This window comes from Pseudonaja textilis, chromosome 4 (genome assembly GCF_049901715.1).
Source record: "Pseudonaja textilis isolate UNSWEBS1 chromosome 4, rPseTex1.2, whole genome shotgun sequence".
Taxonomy (NCBI): domain Eukaryota; kingdom Metazoa; phylum Chordata; class Lepidosauria; order Squamata; family Elapidae; genus Pseudonaja; species Pseudonaja textilis.
The window spans coordinates 91,631,111-91,650,617 of NC_141993.1; the positions used below are offsets into that span (position 1 = coordinate 91,631,111).

Here is a 19,507-nt window from a genome sequence, read left to right on the forward strand (position 1 = left end):
TTTGGGTAAAAGTTGCTCTATTTTAAAATAAAAAAATTCAATATTTACATAAATATTTCCATACAACCCATGCCCGCCCAGTTACATGACCACCAAGCCACACCCATGAATTAGGCCACGCCCACAGAACTGGTTGTTAAGACATTTGAATCCCACCCTTGACACACACACAGTGTGTGTGTGTGTGTGTGTGTGTACAGGGAGTCCTCAACTTACAGCACTTCATTTAGTGACTGATCCAAGTTACAACGGCCCTGAAGAAAGGGGCTTAGGACCATTTTTCACACTTAATGACTGTCATAACATCCCCAGGGTCACATGATGGAAATTTAGGCCCTTGGTGGTTGACTCATATTTACGACCAGGGCTGGGATTTAATTTAACAACCGGTCCTGTGGGCATGGTTTAGGTGGTGGGCGTGGCTTGGTGGTGATGTGGCTGGGGGGATGTTGCTTGGTGGTCATGTTATTGGCTGGGTGTGGCCAACTCAACATCACTCATATCGAGTCATGCATCTCCTCACCTGGCCTCTCATGACTGTGGGGATGCTGCAACAGTCGTAAGTGTGAAAAATGGTTATAAGTCACATTTTTCAGTGCCATTGTAACTTTGAATGGTCACTCCACACAACCAAAGTACTAGCAAAGGAGGGAAAAACAACTCCAGAGACTTTCCAGAGACAGGAAGTCTAGTCCTGCCAAGAATATAATAAGGGTTAATGGAGAGGCAATTTCTGTAAGCAACACCAGAATGTTTCCTTCCTGCCTTCCTTACAGGATTAGCCCAGTAATTTCTTCTAACAACCGGTTCTCCGAACTGCTTAGAATGTTAACCGGTTCTAGCGAATAGGTGCAAACCTGTAGAATCCCACCCCTGTTTACGACAGCTGCAGTGTTCCTGGGGTCACACGATCCCCTTTTGGAGAACTTCTGATGAGCCAAGTCAACTGGGCAAACCCAATTCGCTTAACAACCATGTGACTACTTTAACAACGGGCAATGATTTGCTGAAAGGTCGTAACCTGGGTTGAAAAAACGCGCTGAACCAAATGTCTCTCTTCGTGGTTGTAAGTGTTGTGATTGTAAATCGAGGCCTACCTGGATAGGTATATTATGTCGGAGTGTATGGATACAAATTTAAATGGTGTTTTTTTTTTAAAAAAAATCCACATTCAGGAATGTCCTAGAAAGGATCCAACCTGGCCTCAAGGTGGCTAATCAGCACAGGAAATAACCAACATCCATGGTTGTTAGGAGACAGACAACGACTCATCTCTAAATTTCACTTCCTGTTGAGACACCCATTAATTTCTCAGACCCTGGAAAGAAAGAGGGCAGAGAAGAGCGATGTAGATCATTAGTGGGGTGGAGGCTGAAACATTCGAAGAATGGTTGCAGGGATTGGGGATGAATGTCTAGTTTAATGAAAAGAAGGATTATGGGGTGACAAGATAGCAGCTGCCAGTATATGAGGGGCTGCCCCAAAGAAGAGGCAATCAAGCTCTTCTCCAAAGCCCCTGAAGGCCGGACAAGAAACAACGGATGGAAACTGATCCAGGAGAGAAGCAACCTGGGATTAAGGAGAAACTTCCTAAAAGTGAAGACAATTAACCAGTGTAACTGCTTGCCACCAGAAGTTGGAGAGTTTTGAGAATAGAACAGAACAGAATAGAATAGAATGAGAAAATAGAATAGAATAAAATAAAAAAACAGAATAGAATAGAATAGAATAGAATAGAATAGAATAGAATGAGAAAATAGAATAGAATAAAATAAAAAAACAGAATAGAATGAGAAAATAGAAAAGAATAAAATAAAAAACAGAATAGAATGAGAAAATAGAATAGAATAGAACAGAAATACACAAATAGAAATAGGAGTAGAATAGAATAGAATAGAATAGAATAGAATAGAATAGAATAGAATAGAATTGACATGACATGACATGACATGACAGGGAAGGGAAGGGAAGGGAAGGGAAGGGAAGGAAAGGAAAGGAAAGGAAAGGAAAGGAAAGGAAAGGAAAGGAAAGGAATAGAATAGAATGTAGAGTAGAGTAAAGTAGAGTAGAATAGAATAAGCTGGACGGGACCTTAGAGGACTTCCAGTCCAGCCCCCCAATCAAACAGGAGAATCTATACACTTCCAGTGACTGACTAGTCTCTTATAAACCTCCAGTGGTACAGTACCCTTCTCTTGGGCGCAATGACCAGCTTTTCTGCAAGGAGTATCAACCTCGTTGCACTGAGACCATTTGCACCAAGACAAATCCCTTGTGTGTCTAATCACACTTGGCCAATAAAGATTTCTATTCTATTCTCATAAGTCAAGGACTAACTATATGAAATTTACCTAGATTGAAAATGCACATAATAACCTTAAACCTCCACCAGGGTTTTCTGCAGCTCTAGGCCGCCATCTAGTGGTCATCTGGATTCCTGCAGCTCAGATTTATTTGGTGGGACTACTCCAGGGCTCGCCAACCTTTTGGACCTCAGGGACACCCAAAGTCATCATTTTAAATCCTGCGGACCAGAGACCCTGGGAAAATCCCCCCAAAAGTCTGCCAGAAAATCCCCCGTTCCATTTTCCTACCGATCGATCGTTCTTTATTTGGGGTCTCCAGCTCCGTTCTCAGGGGGAGAGAGAGAGGAGAGACTTTTGGCTTCATGCAAGGAAAACAGCAGAAGCTGCAGAAGTCTTTCTTTCTCTCCCCCAAACTCTGCCAGAAAGGAGTCTTTGCCGGCGCAGCCTCTTGGAGCAGGAGGCCTTGCAGGGTCCCCGAGACTCGTTTCTGGCGGAGTTTCGGGGAGAGAAAGAAAGATTTTGGCTGCTTTCTTTGCGTGCAGCCAAAAGCGGAAGAAGAAAGAAGCGGAAAGAAGCAGCCCGGTTGGGCAGGCCAGGCGCAGGGGGGCGAGTGGGGCAAATTCCCCTCCTCCATCCTTTCCCCCCTCCTCTCACTACCTCGTGTTATCCACAATGCAAGTGACACAAGCCTTGTGTTCCCACGCAGCCTGGATTAATTGCTTGCGGGGTGGTGGGAACATTTCTCTGCGGACCACCAACATTTTCTCGTGAACCGCCAGTGGTCCCCGGCCCACCGGTTGGCAACCCCTGGACTAGAGTTGAGTTTGGGAATACTTTGCGAGGGATAAAATCTGAATCGGAAGGAAGGAGAAAGTTCTGAACCATCTTTGGAATATTTGATTGGTTTTTAAAATTTATTTCTTGATTAATAAACTTTAAGAACGTCAGAGGGGTTTTTTTTTTTTTTAAAAAAAAGATTACAGTCATTAAACGAACCGGTTTTAAGCCAAAGACTAAGCAAATGGTCATTGGAAGTTGCAGGAATATGAATTCGTCCTCAAAACACTTGCTTTTCTGATGTCTCTCTTAAAGGAGAGTGATGGCCCATATTAATTCAGCTGCGAGGGAAGATTTAATATTCCCCGACGTTCCGCTTCTTTTGAACGATATTTCCATCATTTCAAAATTGACCCCTGGACAATCAAAGCGACCTACTTAAGCGCCGAAAAAGACTCATTTTTCAGCCTTGGCAAAAAGATAAATATACACCCAACTTCTCGGTCATCCGCCGAATTGATGTGATTAGTAACCTAGGAATAATTTATTCGCCCGCTGTAGATGAGCTGCGCCTAGTTGTACTGAAATACCAGCACCATTTATTGGAAAGCTTCAGGAGAACTGACGGGGATGGAATTGGGATTTTAAGCAAGGACTCTTGACTCTCTATACACAGAAATGACCCCAAAGAGAGAGAGAGTTCTCCCCCACTCCAGAGGCCTTCATTTTCCTTGCTGGTGTGATAGTCGTTCTTGTGTTTTTTTCTTGGAGAGTGTTTGCAGAAATGATGACGGCTTTTTAGTAAACACACAAAACCATAGACTCTCTCTCCAGCGTCTTGAATGCTCTTGAATGAAGGGTGGACATCAACTCCCAGAATCCCCCGACCAGCATGAGTGCTAGGGAATTCTGGGAGTTGAGGTCGACTGTCCTTAAAGTTCTCAAGACTAAAAAAACAGTGTGTGTATAGATAATTCTTGACTTACAACCATAATGGAACCCTTCCTTCCTTCCTTCCTTCCTTCCTTCCTTCCTTCCTTCCTTCCTTCCTTCCTTCCTTCCTTCCTTCCTCCTTCTCTCCATCTCTCCTTCCCTTCCCTCCTTCCTTCCCTTCCTTCCTTCCCCATTTCTCCTTTCCTTCCTTCCTTCCTTCCTTCCTTCCTTCCTTCCTTCCTTCCTTCCTTCCCTCCTTCTCCATCTCTCCTTCCCTTCCCTCCTTCCTTCCCTTCCTTCCTTCCCCATTTCTCCTTTCCTTCCTTCCTTCCTTCCTTCCTTCCTTCCTTCCTTCCTTCCTTCCTTCCTTCCTTCCTTCCTTCCTTCTCCATCTCTCCTTCCCTTCCCTTCTTCCTTCCCTTCCTTCCTTCCCCATTTCTCCTTTCCTTTCCTTCCTTCCTTCCTTCCTTCCTTCCTTCCTTCCTTCCTTCCTTCCTTCCTTCCTCTCCTTCCCTCTCCTCCCTCCCTCCCTCTTTCTCTCCTTCCCATGTGGTCATTAAGCAAACCCAACTCCCCCATTGGCTTGTCACAAGCCAGCTGGGCAGGTCACAAAAGGGGGACCACGTGACCCTAGGATGTTATGACCGTCGTAAATACAAGCCAGTTGCCAAGGGACCATATTTGGACTATGTAATCATGGGGACAGCCCAACAGGTCGTAAGTGTGCAAAATTGTTCATAAGTCACTTGTCCCAGTGACCAATGCAGAGGTGGGTCTTCAGCCGGTTCTGACCCCTTCTGGAGAACCGGTAGCAGAAATTTTGAGTAGCCTGGAGAACCGGCCAATCCCACCTCTGACTGGCCCCGCCCCCTCTATTCTCTGCCTTCCGAATCCCAGCTGATTGGCTGAGTCTCCCTTGGTTGCCCCGCCCAGGAGAACGGAGCTGGAAAGCAGGTTAGTGGGGTGGGGAGGGAAGGGGGATTTTGCAGTATATCCTTCCCCTGCCACGCCCACAGAACCGCTGGTTAAAAAATTTGAAGCCCACCACTGGACCAATGGGTCACTAAACGGACGATTGTGAGTCAAGGACTAGCTGTAAACTTTTAAATCTGCCCCCAAAGTTTTCAGTCCTCTTTTTTCTGCGTTTTCGAGCACAACATCTGGGACTCGGTGTGTGTGTGTGTGTGTGTGTGTGTAGAGTCCCCTAGGACACCCCAAGGGCTAAAATTATACCCCCACAACTGTGTTTATTTGATTTGTCAGTTGCTTACAAGATAATAGTTATAAGTATAAACATGAATAAGAATGCAGGAAATAGGTACGAATAAATGGGGACAATAGGACAGGGACGGGTGGCACGATGGTACACTTATGCACGGCCCTTACAGACCTCTTAGGAATGGGGTGAGGTCAATAGTGGTTAGTTTGAGGTTAAAGGAGGGGGCGGATGCTAGAGGATGTAACAACAGAGTCAGGTAGTGCATTCTAGGCATATATGTTGTGCTATTGTGTAAGCATCTCTGAGCTTCATTGTGTCTTCTGCCAAAAGCCCATTTCTCAGATGCAAAATGTTAATCTGATTAATATATTTCTTTCTTTCTTTCTTTCTTTCTTTCTTTCTTTCTTTCTTTCTTTCTTTCTTTCTTTCTTTCTTTCTTTTTTTCTTTCTTCTCCTCCTCCTCCTCCGTCTCCTCTTCCTCTTCCTCCTCTTTCTTTTTCTTCTTCTTTCTTTCCTCTTCTCCTTCTCCTCTTCTTTCTTTTTCTTCTTTCTTCTTTTTCTTCTTTTCTTCTTCCTTTTTCTTCTGTTTTCTTTCTTCTTTTTCTTCTCCTCGTCCTTTTCTTCTTCTTTCTTTCTTCTTTCTTTCTCCTGCTCTTCCTCCTTTTTCTTCTTCTTTTCTTTCTCCCTTTGAATCTCTTTCTCAACCGTCCCAGGTGTTTGGCCTTTTTTTTTTTTTTTTTCGAGAACGGTCCCACGTCTGCCGCTGACCTTAGAAAAGGAGGTTAGAATAAATATGTTGGGCAACAGGATTAATTTCTCGAGTTTGAGGCTCGTCCAGGAGTAAATAAACCAACAAGGAAGGATTGGGTTTTTTTTTATTTATTTTTTTGAGATGGCATCTTTTAGAATAAAATCTTTCCTTCCGGGAGATCGAATGCACACCTGGGAATCCGGTTACAGGATTGAGTTGTGCAAGAGAATGTCCTTTCTTATTTTTTTGCTGGGGGCAATTGTTGCTATCTATATTTTATATGGATTTTAGCGAGGAAAAAAAAGACAGTTGGGGAATTCTGGGAGTTGAAGTCCACAAATGCTGACTTGGGAATTCTGGGAGTTAAAGTCCCCACATCTTAAAGTGTCCAAGGCTGAAAAACAATGCATTCAGTTTCTTTAATAAACCCCTACCGGTATTCTGCCTAACTTTCTCTACCAACTTATTGTGGGTTTGTCATGGAAGAATTTCAAAGCACCGTTTTGCCAAAAGACCAACCTCCAAAATATTTCAACTTCGGTAAACAACAGAGGAAAGCATTGCCTTTTTATTTAAAAAAAAAAAAACCTAGAAGTTTATGAATAAACAGGAACATTTTTTAAAAAAAGTTGGTCAACACAACCCTGCAAAAAAAAAAAAAAATTGGCTTCGGGGAAAGAGTCTAGAAACCAAACCGCAAGAGAAATTCAAATTATATTTTGCAGGATTTGAGCAAAGCAAGCAAATTTTCACGGAGCATAGAATCAAGGCAGGGTTTCCTGTTTGAGCCAGGGGTTGGACTAGAAGACCTCCAAGATCCCTTCGAACTCTGTCTTCTGTTCTTCTGCTGCCTAAGACAGTTTACCAAACCATGTTGAAATAACTCACAATGGCTTGCAAAAGAGAAATGGAGCCTCCATAGCCGGTCACACTCTACCCTCGAAGTTGACCAGTCCAGCATTGGCGCTCCAGTTTTTCTAGTTTGAAGCCTTTTTGGATGGCGTGTGGTGGCAGAAGTGGATGATGGGAGCTGAATCCCCGAAGGCCGAGCCTACTCTGAGCAGAACCCTTTGCAAATTCCTGGCTTACTTATGGCTTAATCATTGTTTCCTCGGTCTCCCTGGTCTTTAATGAATTTAAAGGGACCTGCCAGGCTGGTTCGAAACAAGATTTGGATTGGATTGAAATCATCCATCAAATCTCTTTTGCTAATTTTCGTTTTTCTTTTTCCTGGAGGGACTTGGAAGAAAGAGGCCAAGAACATATTGAATCGGGTCAGCAAGAAACTTCTCTCCTTGTTTTTATTCTACTTGTTCTGCCCGGATTGCAACACAGCTCAAACCACCAAACGTTTCTAAAGAATTTTATTTCATTTTTCATTTTTATTTTTTTTTTGAAAAACAGAAAAGGATAAGAAAACAAGAAAGCAATAATTTGCAAAACCAGATGACATCTGTGCAAGCTTTGAGGGATTACGGGAGGGAGGAGGAAGTCCTTTGGGCTGCCGCACAAATCTGAACACCAGGCCTGAAAACACGAAACCTCATTAGCCAGTGAAGGCGCGCCGTAGCTTTAAGAACTCTAGCCCTGAAAGGCGAATGCGGCACTTTGTACGTGACCTGGAACACTCGGTCACGTTCCTATCGGAGTCTAAATCTGAGGAGGAAGACGAACAGCCAACAGGGAGCGGGAGTGTGGCTCCATTGGCTGTGGAGGAAATTGGGGAAGGGCAAAGTCCAGCTGGGCAGAGCAGGGGAGGAGTAGAACAAGGGAGAGGGAATTCGGAGGAAGACCCAGGCCCACCGCCTCTTCATCCTAGGGCATGCAGGGTGGAACGGAGAAGGGAGCAACGTGCGATGAATGGCCTAGAGGGGAGGAAAGGGCCCTGATTCCCTTCATTAGCTACAGCTGGGAATGAGAGTTTAACAGAGATACAAGCTAAGAGCAGCAAACATGGTTTATCTTGTGTTGACTTCGCTTATCTGTGTTCCTGTCATCCTCCCAACCGTGTTGAGTTATTGTCGTGCCTTCACGTTTGGAATTCTTGCTCCTGCCCTGCCGGACTAATGACCTCATTTTGCCTTGATTGGACCTAGAGTTACAGTTTTGGTTGACCATGTTTTGGACTTGTTTCTCTGCAGCCCAAGGCTGTTCCTGGGAGAGTTTTTCTCCAACCCAGAAGGTAACCAGGATATTGGGGGCAAAGTTGGAGCTAATAAAGGGACTCCTACGGATTGCCCGACGTTGTGACCTTTGTGCCATGCCCAGGGGTGGGATTCAAATTTCTTAACAACCGGTTCTGTGGGTGTGGCCTAATTTGTGGGTGTGGCTTGGTGGTCATGTGACAGGGTGGGCATGGCTTGTATGTAAATATTATAAATATTTATGTAAATATTGAATTTTTTTTATAAAAAAGAGCAACTTTTACCCCAAAGCAGGCAAAGTAGGCAGGCAGATTGAGTTGCTCACAGAATCACAGATTCACTTAGAGATCTATCTATCTGCAATCGGCTACCTGAGTCTGTCACATAAAATTTGCTTGCAAGCAAACTCTCAATATTAACTCCCAATACACCATGTATGTAAATATTGAATTGTTTATTAAAAAAAGAGTAACTTTTACCCCAAAGCAGGCAAAGCAGGCAGGCAGATTGAGTTGCTCACAGAATCACAGATTCACTCAGAGATCTATCTATCTGCAATCGGCTATCTGCAATCGGCTACCTTGCAAGCAAACTCTCAATATTAACTCCCAATACACCATGTATGTAAATATTGAATTGTTTATTTAAAAAAAGAGCAACTTTTACCCAAAAGAAGGCAAAGCAGGCAGGCAGATTGAGTTGCTCACAGAATCACAGATTCACTCAGAGATCTATCTATCTGCAATCGGCTATCTGCAATCGGCTACCTTGCAAGCAAACTCTCAATATTAACTCCCAATACACCATATATGTAAATATTGAATTGTTTATTTAAAAAAAAGCAACTTTTACCCAAAAGAAGGCAAAGCAGGCAGGCAGATTGAGTTGCTCACAGAATCACAGATTCACTCAGAGATCCCTTACAGGATGGAAAAGCAGAGAATAAAGGACAGCCTGGAGCCCGGGCAGGCCGGTGGGCCAAACACTGAACTGGTTCAGCGTCAGCTGCTCTTCGCAGCTACCGGTTCTGTAGAATCGGGCCAAACCAGTAGCATCCCACCCACCCACCACGGCCACGCCCCTTTGGGTCATCACACGCTCTTTCTCAAAACTGCACAGATTTGCAAGCAATAGTAAGGGAGCCTCAGACTGAAGGTGCAAAGAGAGAGTTCTCGACTTACAGCAGTTCACTTAGGGACTGCTCAAAATTACAATGACATTGTTAAAAAAGTGACTTAGGACCGTTTTTCACGCTTACGACCCTTGCACATCCCCGGGGGAGTCACGTGATCCAAAGTCAGAGGCTCGGCAACTGGCATGTATTTATGACAGTTGCAGAGTCCCAGGGGTCACAGGATCCTCTTTTTGCGACCTTCTGACAAGCAAAAGTCAATCGGGAAGGCAGATTCACTTAACGACCGGGTGACTAATTGAACAACTGCAGTGGCTCGTTTAACAACGGTGGCCAGAAAGGTCATACAACGGGGCAATAAACTCACTTAGTGAATGTGTCACTAAGCCACGGGAAATTTTGAGCTCAGTTGCAGTTGTCATTTGAGGAACATCCAGAGCTGGTTTTGCAAAGACATTTTATTTATTTATTTTATTTAATTATTTATTGGTCGAGCATTATTAGATAAGAGATATAAGTACTATATAAACATGATTATTAATACACATGAAATAGATAGTAAGAATAAAAGGGAACATTAGGACAGGGACAGTATTTTCCAAAGCAAAAAGAAGGAAGAAAGGAAGAAAGAAAGAAAGAAAGGAAGGAAGGAAGGAAGGAAGGAAGGAAGGAAGGAAGAAAGAAAGAAAGAAAGAAAGAAAGAAAGAAAGAAAGAAAGAAAGAAAGAAAGAAAGAAATAAATAAATCTGAGTAAACCATGGATGGACCGAAGACACATCTAGTTTAAGGAAAGGAAGGACCAGGGGAGACAGGAGAGCATCTTCCAATAACTGAGTGGGGTGGGTGGACTAGATGATCTACAAGGTCCCTTCCAACTCTGTTAAACTGACTTTAATCTGATTTTAATGAATAAAAGGACCAGGGGAGACAGGAGAGCATCTTCCAATATTTGAGGGGCTGCCCCAGAGGGGAGGAGGAAGGGGGTCAAGCTATTCTCCAAAGCCCCCGAAGGCCAGACAAGGAAGAATGGATGGAAACTGATAAAAGGAGAAATTCAGCCTGGAAATAAGGAGAAACTACCTATCAGGTCAATTCACCAGTGGAACTGTTTGCCACCAAAAGTGGTGGCTGTTCCATCACTGGAGGCTTTTAAGAAGAGACTGGAGAGCCACTTGTCTGGAATGAAACAAGGTCTTCTGGTTGAGCAGGGGTTGGACTAGAAGACCTCTTAAGTCCCTTCCAGCCTTAGGATTCTATGAGTCAGGAAGGAAGGAAGGAAGGGAGGGAGGGAGGGAGGAAGGGAGGGAAGGAGGGAAAGAAAGAAGGAAATATAGAAAAGGAAGGAATGAAGGAAAGGAAAAGGAAGAAGGAAGGAAAAAGAAGATAGGATGGATAGATGGATGGATGGAAGGAAGGAAGGAAGGAAGGAAGGAAGCAAGCAAGCAAGGAAAAAGAAGGAATGGGAAGGGAAGGCTGGGAGAGGAAGGAAGGGGGGAAGGAAGGAAGGGAGGGAGGGAGGGAGGGAGGAAGGGAGGGAAGGAGGGAAAGAAAGAAGGAAATATAGAAAAGGAAGGAATGAAGGAAAGGAAAAGGAAGAAGGAAGGAAAAAGAAGATAGGATGGATAGATGGATGGATGGAAGGAAGGAAGGAAGGAAGGAAGGAAGGAAGGAAGGAAGGAAGGAAGGAAGGAAGGAAGGAAGGAAGGAAAAAGAAGGAATGGGAAGGAAGGCTGGGAGAGGAAGGAAGGGGGAAGGAAGGAAGGAGGGAGGGAGGGAGGGAGGGAGGGAAAGGGAGGGAGGAAGGAAGGAAGGAAGGAAGGAAGGAAGGAAGGAAGGAAGGAAGGAAGGAAATGAGTGGAAACTAATCAAGGAAAGAAGCAACCTAGAATTAAGGAGAAACTTCCTAAGGATGAGGACAATTAACCAGTGGAACCGCTTGCCACCAGAAGTTGTGGCTGCTCCATCAGTGGAGGTTTTCAAGAAGAGATTGAACCGCAATTTGTCTGGTGTGGTCTGGGGTCTCCTGCTAGAGCAGGGGGCTGGACTAGAAGACCTCCAAGGTCCCCCCCCCCCTGTGTTATTTTGTGTTCTGTAACTTCCTGGGAATGCAAGGCAAAAGGCCAGGAATAGCCGTGGAGGGTCAAAAAAGTCAAAATGGCACCGAGGGCTGATGTTTAAAAAGGAGCCCTGAAATGCTGCCATGCTTCGCTCTGTGATATTGTGCTCAACTTATGACCACCATGGAGCCTCACATTTATGTGGGCAAGTGAGAAAGTTGTGAAGTTAGTTTTTTGCCCTGTGATGCAACCTTGCTTGCCGCAGCTGTTAAAACAAATCCCTGCAGATTTTAAGTCAGTAACCCCGTCGTTAAATGAATCTAGCTTCCACGTCTGACTTCGCTGGCCAGAAGCTCCCAAACGGGGAATCCCAGGACGCTGCAACCGTCATAAATGTGAATCAGCTGACGAGCGTCTAAATGTAAATCATGTGACCCTGGGGAGGCTGCAATGGCTATAAGTGGGAAATTGGGCAGGGGGTTGGACTAGATGACCTATAAGGTCCCTTCCAACTCTGATTATCTGTTAACTACAAATAAAATATTATTAATCATATTTGTGGTGTTTAACAGACTTATATACGGTCAGAAATCACTTTTTTCAGTGCTGTTGAAACTGGTCAAAACTGAACCATTGTAAGTCAACGACTACCTACATGCCGGCTGGAGGATTCTGGGAGCGGAAGTCCTTCCATCTTAAATTATGGCTGACTGGGGGATTCTGGGAGTGGAAGTCCTTCCATCTTAAATTATGGCTGACTAGGGGATTCTGGGAGTGGAAGTCCTTCCATCTTAAATCATGCCGGCTGGAGGATTCTGGGAGCGGAAGTCCTTCCATCTTAAATTATAGCTGGCTGGAGGATTCTGGGAGCGGAAGTCCTTCCATCTTAAATTATGGCTGACTGGGGATTCTGGGAGCGGAAGTCCTTCCATCTTAAATCATGCTGGCTGGGGATTCTGGGGATTCTGGGAGTAGAAGCCCTCCCTCTTAAAGCGTTCTGGCTGGGGGATTCTGGGAGTGAAAGTCCATCCACCTTAAATCATGCCAGCTGGAGGATTCTGGGAGTGGAAGTCCATCCATCTTAAATCATGCCGGCTGGGGATTCTGGGAGCGGAAGTCCTTCCATCTTAAATCATGGCTGCCTGGGGATTCTGGGAGTTGAAGTCCATTTATCTTAAATCATGGCTGCCTGGGGGATTCTGGGAGCTGAAATCCACCCATCTTAAATCATGGCTGGCTGGGGGATTCTGGGAGTGGAAGTCCATCCATCTTAAATCATGCCGGCTGGGGATTCTGGGAGTGGAAGTCCATTTATCTTAAATCATGGCTGCCTGGGGGATTCTGGGAGCTGAAATCCACCCATCTTAAATCATGGCTGGCTGGGGGATTCTGGGAGCGGAAGTCCTCCCATCTTAAATCATGCCGGCTGGAGGATTCTGGGAGTTGAAGTCTTCCCCTCTTCATCCTCCTCAGCTTGCAAAAGCCTGCTTTCTCGGAATGAAACGGTGTCAGGCAGAGTTTCCCTCCCAACCTGCTGTTTCCCAGATGTGCTGGGGAACGAATCCAGCCTTGGTTTCCCCACAGCTGGAGGGGAGCCCAGAAAACTCTTTGCACACAAAGTCCAGGGGTGCCGGGCAGGAATCTGGCCTGAAGTCGATCTGGCAGCCGCTCTCATTCCTCGCAAGTACAGTTACATAACTCTCCGGGGTGTGGATCTTCCAGCGGTTTGGAACCGGGGATTGATCTCGCCGGCCAGGCCCAGCGACGGGTCCAGGAATGTGTTTTTCGAGGCAACGCCGCCGTGTCGAAATCCCTCCAGCCTGAAACCGGGTCTGAAACCAGGAATCGATTAGAGATCCCTGGGAGTTTTGCAGCGCGGATGCGCATCCTTGGGTGGCTTCAGAGCAACACTTCGACCGAGGCTGCAAATTGGGGGTGGAAGGGGGCTTGGAAGGGGGTCTGCGAGGCCCTGGGGGTTGTGTGTGTGTGTGCAGGGGGCGAAGGGCAGAGAAGTGTGTGTGTGGCTCAGCCTCATGGGTGCTTTGGACGTGGCAAACGAGGTCTAGAAGGAGGAAGGAGCGAGAAAAGAGGACGAGGCTGGAAGGAGTTATAGACACCTAGGGAATGGGACTCTGGGAGGGACCTCAGAGGTCTTCTAGTCCAACCCGCTTCCCAAGCAGGAGGAGACCCTATGGCTGTCCAGGATCTTCTTGAAGACGGCTAGCGATGGAGCAACTAAACCCCCGGGGGAGACAAGGTGACCTTAACCCTTTGAACTTTCACCTAGAAGGATCCTGGCTTACCAAGGGAGGGTTATGCCTCCATCCTTCCTTTCCTCCTTTCCTTTCCTCTCTTCCTCCCTTCCCTTTCTTCCCTTCCTTTTTTCTCCCTTCCTTTCTATTCCTTCTCTCTCTCCCTTCCTTTTCTTTCCATTCTTCTCCCTCCCTTCCCTCTTCTGTTTCTTCCCTCCTTTCCTTCCAGTCCCTTCCTTCTCATTCCTTTTTTTCATTCTTTCCTTCATTCCGTTCCATTTCTTTCCTTCTCCCTCCATTACTTTCTTTCCTTCCCTTCTCTCCTTTTCCCAATCTTTCTTTTCCATTCCCTCTCCCTTTCTTCTCTTTCCTCCCCTTTTCCCTTTCCATTCCTTTTTCCCTTCTCTCTTCCTTCCCTCCCTCCCTTTCTCATTCCTTTCTTTCTTTCTTTCTTTCCTTCCCTCATTTCTTTCTTCTTCCTTCCTTCTTTCCTTCCTTCCTCTCTCCTACCCTTCTTCTCATTCCCATCTCCTTCCTTCCTTTCCTTCCCTCTCATTCCCTCCCTCCCTTCCTCATTCCTTTCTTTCCTCCCTTCCTCTTTCTTTCCCTCCCTCCCTTCTCACTCCTTTTTCTTCCTTCCCTCATTTCTTTCTTTCTCCTCCCTTTCCTTCCTTCCTTTCTCCTTCCCTTCTTCTCCTTCCCATTTCCTTCCTTCCTTTCCTTCCCTCCCTTCCTTTCTCATTCCTTTCTTTCCTTCCTTCCCTCACTTCTTTCTTCTTTGTTCCTTCTTTCCTTCCTTCCTCTCTCCTTCCCTTCTTCTCATTCCCATCTCCTTCCTTCCTTCCTTCCTTTCCTTCCCTCTCATTCCCTCCCTCCCTTACTCATTCCTTTCTTTCCTTCCTTCCCTCTTTCCTTCCCTCCCTCCCTTCTCGTTCCTTTCTTTTCTTCCTTCCCTCATTTATTTCTTCCTCCTCCCTTTCCTTCCTTTCTCCTTCCCTTCTTCTCTTTCCCATTTCCTTCCTTCCTTTCCTTCCCTCCCTCCCTCCCTTTCTCATTCCTTCCTTTCCTTCCTTCCCTCATTTCTTTCTTCTTTCTTCCTTCTTTCCTTCCTTCCTTTCTCCTTCTCTTCTTCTCCTTCCCATTTCCTTCCTTCCTTTCCTTCCCTCCCTCCCTCCCTTTCTCATTCCTTTCTTTCCTTCCTTCCCTCTTTCCTTCCTTCCCTCCCTTTCTCATTACTTTCTTTTCTTCCTTCCCTCATTTCTTCCTTCCTCCTCCCTTTCCTTCCTTCCTTTCTCCTTCCCTCTTCTCCTTCCCATTTCCTTCCTTCCTTCCCTTCCCTCCCTCCCTCCCTCCCTTTCTCATTCCTTTCTTTCCTTCCTTCCCTCTTTCCTTCCCTCCCTCCCTTTCTCATTCCTTTCTTTTCTTCCTTCCTCATTTCTTTCTTCCTCCTCCCTTTCCTTCCTTCCTTTCTCCTTCCCTTCTTCTCCTTCCCATTTCCTTCCTTCCTTTCCTTCCCTCCCTTTCTCATTCCTTCCTTTCCTTCCTTCCCTCATTTCTTTCTTCTTTGTTCCTTCTTTCCTTCCTTCCCCCTCTTTCCTCCCTCCCTCCCTGACATCTTAAAAATCAAGAAGGTTGAGCAGTGCAACCCCCTCCTCAAGGCAGGACCCTCCAGACCAGATCAGGGCTCCTCTTAAAGGTACGTGGCCTTCATCTCCCAGAATTCCCTTGCCACGTTGACGGGCCTCCAAACTAGGCTTCCCCAACCTGGTGCCCTCCGGACGGAGGCCGCTGCCCAGTGGGAGGATTCGATCTGTTTCCTCCAGCTGCTGTTTTCCCAGGGGACCCGCGTGCAAAATTAACCCCCCCCAGCCTCGAAAGCTTAGCTCTACCCTTTTGTAAAGGGATTTCGATGTAAGCCTCTGCACACAGGGGAAGGGAAGGAAGGAGGAGGAGGAGGAGGAGGAGGAGGAGGAAGAAGAAGAAGAAGAAGAAGAAGAAGAAGAAGAAGAAGAAGAAGAAGAAGAAGAAGAAGAAGAAGAAGAAGAAGAAGAGGAGGAGGAGGAGGAGGAGGAGGAGGAGGAGGAGGAGGAGGAGGAGGAAGAAGAAGAAGAAGAAGAAGAAGAAGAAGAAGAAGAAGAAGAAGAAGAAGAAGAAGAAAGGGAGGGGAGGAGGAGGAGGAGGAGGAGGAGGAGGAAGAAGAAGAAGAAGAAGAAGAAGAAGAAGAAGAAGAAGAAGAAGAAGAAGAAGAAGAAGAAGAAGAAGAAGAAGGGAGGAGGAGGAGGAGGAGGAGGAGGAAGAAGAAGAAGAAGAAGAAGAAGAAGAAGAAGAAGAAGAAGAAGAAGAAGAAGAAGAAGAAGAAGAAGAAGAAGAAGAAGAAGAAGAAGAAGAAACCTTGTCTTCTTCTACCGATGAAGAAATTTCAGGAGATACTCTCTAAAGCAAACAATCCGAGAGAAAAGAACAGCCACTTTGGAACAAGAGATGTTTTCCCCCACCGCAAACCTCCCTCCTATTGATTAAAATTCTCATCAATGGCCTTTCAAATGCGTGAAGAAGGGTCCAAAATGCCCACCGTTGGGAGGCTATAAATGTGTGAATTCCCAAAGTGTCCCTTTCCTGAAATGAAACGAGTGCAGAGAAGAACTGGGGTTCTGACCCAAAAACCTCGTTCCAAGGACACCAACACCAAACAGAAATAACAGCAAAACCTTTTTAAATGATTCTTTACGAATTCCGTTCCTTCCCGGTTAAAAGGCTGTTTCAAACTCATTATCGCTGATAAGAAGGAGCCTTGCCAAGGTGCTGTAAGGCTGCCAAGAACACCAGATAAAGTTGCTAAGAAGTATTTCAAACACAAACACCACAGGATGAAAACCTCCTAGAATGCAATATGGGTCAATATAAAAGAAAAAAAAAAGAATGACGTGGCCATAGGTGTATATTATAGGCCACCCAATCAAGCAGAAAAAATAGGTGTCCTTTTTGCCAGCCAACAAACAAACATATGCAGGAAACGCACAACAATAGTAATGGGAGACTTCAATTATCCTGATATCAATTGGAAAACTAATTCTGCACCAAGTGAGAAATCAAATAAGTTCCTAACCAACCTAGCTGACAACTTTGTTGTCCAAAAGGTAGAGGGTGAAACTAGAGGGACAGCCATACTGGACTTAATTCTTACAAACAGAGAAGAAGTGATAGAGGGAGTTGAAACTGCAGGAACCTTGGGTGAGAGTGAGCATGTCATACTAGAATTCAACATAACACAAACACAAGCAACAGAACATAATGACACCAGAGCCTTGGATTTTAAAAGAGCTGATTTCAATAATCTCAGAGAGAACTTGGGAAAGATTCCATGGGTGAAAATCCTAAAGGGGAAAACAACTCAGGAATCTTGGGAAACTCAAGTATGATCATAGAAGCCCAGACCAGCACCATACCACTGAGAAAGAAAAACAAGAAATCCAAGAAGAAACCAGCATGGCTGCACAAAGATCTCTCTGGCAAATTGAAAGAAAAAAAGGACAAGTACAAAAAATAGAAAGAAGGACGTACAACTAAGGCAGAATATCAGCAGATAGCCAGAATCTGCAAAGACAAAGTCAGGATAGCAAAGGCTCAGAACGAACGAACACTTGCAACAAAAGTCAAAGATAATAAAAAAAAAGTTTCTTCCAACATATAAATAACAAGAAAAAAAATCAAGGAAACAGTCAGTCCACTAAAGAGAGAAGACGGCAAGGAAGTAACAGGCAACAGAGAGAAAGCAGAACTGCTTAACTCATTCTTTGCATCTGTCTTCATGCAAAAAAAAACCCTATAGCTCAACCCACCAAAAACATAACTGTAAAAGACAGACCAGAAATAAAAGTTAAAATAAGCAAAAAAAATAGTAAGAGAACACCTGTCTGATCTTGATGAAAACAAATCACCAGGGCCTGATGGATCACATCACATAGTTTTAAAGGAGCTGGCAGAAGTCAACTCAGAACCACTGCGCCATATCTTTCCAAAACCCTGGAGCACCGGAGAACTACCAGAGGACTGGAAAAGAGCTGATGTGGTTCCCATCTTCAAAAAAGGAAGGAAAAAAAACAGACCCAGGAAACTATAGGCCAATCAGCCTAACATCAATACCCAGGATGATACTGGAAAAGATAATAAAAGAAACAGATCTGCCAACGTCTAGAAATAAGTAAAGTAATAACTAGCAGTCAGCACGGGTTTGTTAAAAACAGATCGTGCCAAACCAATCTCATTTCATTCTTCAACACAGTGACTGAATTAGTAGACCAGCAAAATACTGTGGACATAATATATTTAGATTTCAGCAAGGCATTCGATAAAGTAGACCACAACCTACTCCTTAGCAAGCTAGAAAAAAGTGGAATAGATAGCACCACCCCCAGATGGATTTGCAACTGGCTGGCAAACCGTACTCAACGTCTAAGTCTACCTGGAGGGAAGTAAGCAGTGGGGTGCCACAAGGTTCTGTCTTAGGCCCAGGACTCTTCAATATCTTCATTAATGACTTAGTTGAGGGAATAGAAGGGGAACTTACCAAATTTGCAGATGAGACTAAGCTGGCAGGAATAGCCAACACCCAAGAAGATAGGCTGAAGATCCAGATGGATCTTGACAGACTAGAACCCTGGGCCGTATCTAACAAAATGAAATTCAATGTAGAGAAAAGTAAAGTCCTACACTTAGGCAAGAAAACCCAAAAGGACACATATGGACTGGGTGAATCCAGGCTCAATAGCAGGAAGTGGGAGAGGGATCTTGGAGTCTTAGTGGACAACCAGCTAAATAGGAGCCAGCCGTGTGCAGCAGCCACCCAAAAAGCTAATGCTATCCCAAATTGCATTAACAGAGGGATACAATCAAGATCAAGGGAGATACTAATAGCACTCTATAAAGCCTTAGTAAGGCCACACCTAGAGTACTGCATCCAGTTTTGGTCATCACGCTATAAAAAAGATGTTGAGACTCTGGAAAGAGAGCAGAGAAGAACAACCAGGATGATGAGGGGACTGGAGACTCAAACATATGACGGACGGTTGCAGGAACTGGGCCTGGCTAGTCTAGGGAAGAGAAGGACCAGGGGAGACAGGAGGGCAGCCTTCCAATATCTGAGGGGCTGCCCCAGAGAGGAGGAAGGGGTCAAGCTATTTTCTAAAGCACCTGAAAAAGTAGGCCACCAGGTGATCTCTCATCTCCTGCCCTATGCAATTTGTCCTAAAATGGAAAAACTTAATTTATTTCCATTTTTCTCCCCCAGTCCTTACTCACAAAATTCTTCCAAGCTTTAGCAAGTCTCTTTTGTAAATCCGAATAGGTCACACTCTTGGTATGTGGTTTTTACTTGTCTTATTTAATCATTAAGGGATCACGCAGTTTCTTTTGTATGTCCTATACACGTCTTTTTTTCCGTGTCTTTCTTCTAAACTGTCATTTTTAAATTCTTTTTCAACTCAGTCTCAATTTTTTTTTTTTCCAGGTAGAACTTGTTCTTTCATAACCTCTTTTAGACCCAGTGAATCTATGCAGGCAGAACATTGCTGAAATTAACTTCTGGCTCTGTTGTTTGAAAATATTCTTCAATATGTTCATCATTTAAAAAATAAAATATTTACCTTCGTTCTGGGATTGTAAATTGAACTTTGAGTTTCCTGCTCTTATAATTGCAATCTTTAGTTCCCACTAGCTCCCCCTAGCAGCCACATTTTAAACTGTTGTCTTATTATGTTTTTTTTTAAAAAAAAACAAATTAAAAAAGAAAGCAATTTCCCACAGAAAAGGATTCTTTTATCATCCATTCCAAAATCTTATTGGAAATTTATTTGGACCCTTATGTTGTGGCAGAGCTTCTGGCAAACTCAGACAGTGAGGAGGTTTGGGAGGAACCTGGGCCAGTCCTGGCGTTGGGT

General features: G+C 44.8%; 1 protein-coding gene across 1 annotated transcript in view; it reads left to right on the plus strand.

Moving 5' to 3' along the window:
• LOC148125949 (uncharacterized) overlaps positions 1 to 19,507 on the plus strand; it is a 100,928-nt gene that overhangs the window by 15,156 nt on the left and 66,265 nt on the right. The gene's annotated exons all lie outside the window — the stretch shown is intronic.